Here is a 3,396-nt window from a genome sequence, read left to right on the forward strand (position 1 = left end):
ATCGGGAACAAGATCTCTAAATTCACCAATCCTTTTGGCTAGAGAAGATGGGTGGACGAACAACTGAAGCAACATAATCAAACTAACACAACTACAACTTTAAAATAGTTAGACACAAAAGGCGATGATGGTGTGTTACACGCGCTAACCCTTTATGAAGTCTTTTCAAAGGTTTTAAATGACCAAGGCAAGCTGTTCTGCCTTATAGTAATGGTGCATGTGCATGAAAAGGATGTATATGGAGGATCAACTTGTCGTTGTCGTTACTTGGTAGAATTAATTGAAAGTGAACAGGTAGTTAAGGTAGAAGGGATTGGAAAAGGGCTTAACAGAACTCTTTATGTAAACAAGTTTTCTTGCTTTGGAGAGGTAATCACAACTTTCTTGCATCTGGTCAACCTTATTCAGATTGGCTTGGGGTTGGTTTGTTCGGTACACTCCCAAGAGTAAAGACCAAGATTGTTACAACTGTAACAAGTAATGTTTCCTTTATCTCGACCATGGTTACTATTCTGGTAACAAGTAATGTTTCCTTTATCTAGACCATGGTTACTATTCTGGTTTTGTTCATTGTCATCCCTATTTTGGTTTTCTTCATTAACTTGATATTTTCCCCGACCTCGACCTAAACCCCTACCTCGGCCTCGACCGCGGCTGCGACCTCTTCCTCTGTTATCAAAACCACGACCTCGGCCACCATGTGCCCACTGATTATGACCGCTTTGCCGTGTATCTGGTGTATCGGTTCTCGCATACAAAAGTTTACTTTTCTTTTTAATTAAAAACTTCATGTCCTTTTATTCGTTCTTCAAAGGCCTTTAACCTTCCAATGCAATCTTCGAATGTCATGGTGCTTAGATCTGCTACGTGTTCAATTGTGGCAACAATAGTGATAAATCTAGGAGGCATGGCGTCTAGTAACTTTTTTACCATTACCTTGTCTTCCAAATTTTCCCCCAGCTATTAAACTTGTTGATGATCTCAGAAAGCTTACCCGCAAAGTCTTCAACCATATCATTGGTATCCATCTTCAACTGATCAAACTCATGTTTTAGGGTTTGTAGTCGAGCTTGTTGAACACGCTCGGCCCCTATAAACCTTAACCGAAGAGCCTCCCAAATCTCTTGTGCACTGCGGGTCTTAGCAACTTGGGCTAAGATATTTCTGGGAGAGATTGTTAAATCATGGCACGGGCCAGTTTATTCTTTTTAACATCAACTTCATCTTCGTTTTCTGGGTCTACAACTTCCCACAAATTTTGGGCATCAAGAACAGCTTCCATCATAATCGTCCATGTATTGTAGTTCGAACCAAATAGCTTTGGAACTGTTAAAGAAGATGTACTCGGTTCCCTTTGGTGTACAATTATTTGGTTCTACGGTGAAGCACTGCCACTACCCCCATCAGCCATTGTTCACGTCTTCTTCAAATGGGTCAACACGTATGGATTTCCAAACCTGCTCTGATACCAATTGTTGAATAACAATTGGCAATCAAAGATAAATTACACAGGTCAAAGTGTTTTTCATAAGCTCATTTGTATCATACATTCTATGAGCAATCTATAACATAAATAGAAACCCCCAAAGACAAAAGGACCAACAATAACTCTAGAAAACAAAGGAAATGAACAAACTTCATAAAACAAAATAAGTATTAAACATTTAATAAATCAAACACGATATCTATGATATCTATAAAAGTAATCGGTTCATATTTCATTGAGTCTTAAGAACTGGATACAAGAAAGGGATGAGAAAATAGAATCCTATAACACTGAGAATGGAGATGGGAAATCAGACGTTCACACATTCAAGTTCATTATTGCCTACCTCGTCTTCTACCCGTGCTTAGAACCTGCTTCTATCAATTTTCCTTGCTGGGCTTTTACTAACATTTGAATTGGGCCTGCTTGGTTGGGTCCGTTGTGGTCTCATAGATGTAAACTGGGCTTGGACCAATAGTTCACAACAAATTCTTTGGAATTGTTACAGTTTAGTTAATGTTTGTGAAACTATTGGAGACCTTACAAGTCTTGCATTATTGAACATGACAGGTTGTAAAACACCTATTCACACACACAAATCTTTCTACTTCTGGGAGACTTGATACAAAACAACCTACTTTTTTCCTTCTCGTCTTCTTTAAATCAGTTATTCCTCAAAGATTGCCATGTTATATGCACTGATTCTAATGCCTTTGAGTTTCAGTGTTCAATCAAATTTGCAGTATGTATATTTAGGCAATAGTCTCTTTGAGTCCTTGCCTTGCTATAGTAATATTGAGAGTCTTCGGGTTCTTGACTTGAGTTTTTGCTCTAGACTCAGAAGTCTTATATGTCTTCCTAGTACACTTGCAGAATTGTATATATATCTTACTGTGAGTTACTAGAGAGAATAACCTTCCAATCACCTCATTTCAAGTTGCAAGAGTTTCGTTATGAAGGTTGTATCCATTTGTATGAAATTGAAGCCTTTTTCAAACTGGTACCAGTAGCTAACCTAGATGAAGCTGATTTGGGACACTTGAAGTGGCTAAAAGAATATCCAAAATTTCTGGTGAAGAAGCTGTTCATGTGGTAGCCATCAAATGGTAAGGCGGAACAAGTTCACAAAAGAAACTTTATTTTCTTCTAGCAATCCTTAAACTAACGGGACACTAACTCCGTTAGTTTTGTTGACAGGGCATTTCTTTCAAAATTTGTGTCGTTGACGAGTTTGATCACTTTCGTTTGTTTGTTAGTGTGCAAGGTATCAAGATATGAACGAGTTTACTTAATTAACATTTCTAAGTGGAAAAAAAAGGTTAATTTCGTTTTGTTACGTTTAGCCGTCAAATCTCTATTTCTGATAATTTTCCAAATAAAAAACTAGCTTGCATTTACACAGGTTAAAAATATCAAAATTTTATCTTTTTTTTTTCTCATTTGGTAATGTGATATTGAAAATTTTCATAATGTAGTGGATTTTAATGAATTAGTAAAGAAAAGTCAAAGCCATTTTGAGTGCAATTCATTGTTACGTTGTTAACTTACTCCACAAACCCTTTACAATGCCAAGTTGTTTTCATGAAGTTGCACATTTTAACCTACAAATCAACAACTTGGTTACCCCGGGTAACATAATCCAAACCCATCCGAACCTGACCAAGGCCAGACCGACCCTTACAATCATAAACTTGACACACACCCGTAACCACCCCCGACACTAGACTCACAACCGAAAGCACGATAAGTAATACTTTCCACGAAGCAATAAACACTCTCTTGATAATGTTCCACACTTTAACCCTCGGTATACCACCGTAATACTCACTAACTTTCTCAACCATCATTCGCAATTCAGACTTCTCCCCATCTTTTTTCACACTAGATTTACTAATCCCATTAAACAATTT

This window comes from Bidens hawaiensis, unplaced genomic scaffold (genome assembly GCF_021521415.1).
Source record: "Bidens hawaiensis isolate Kalapana, Puna unplaced genomic scaffold, B.hawaiensis_p1.1 tig00029079_1, whole genome shotgun sequence".
NCBI lineage: Eukaryota > Viridiplantae > Streptophyta > Magnoliopsida > Asterales > Asteraceae > Bidens > Bidens hawaiensis.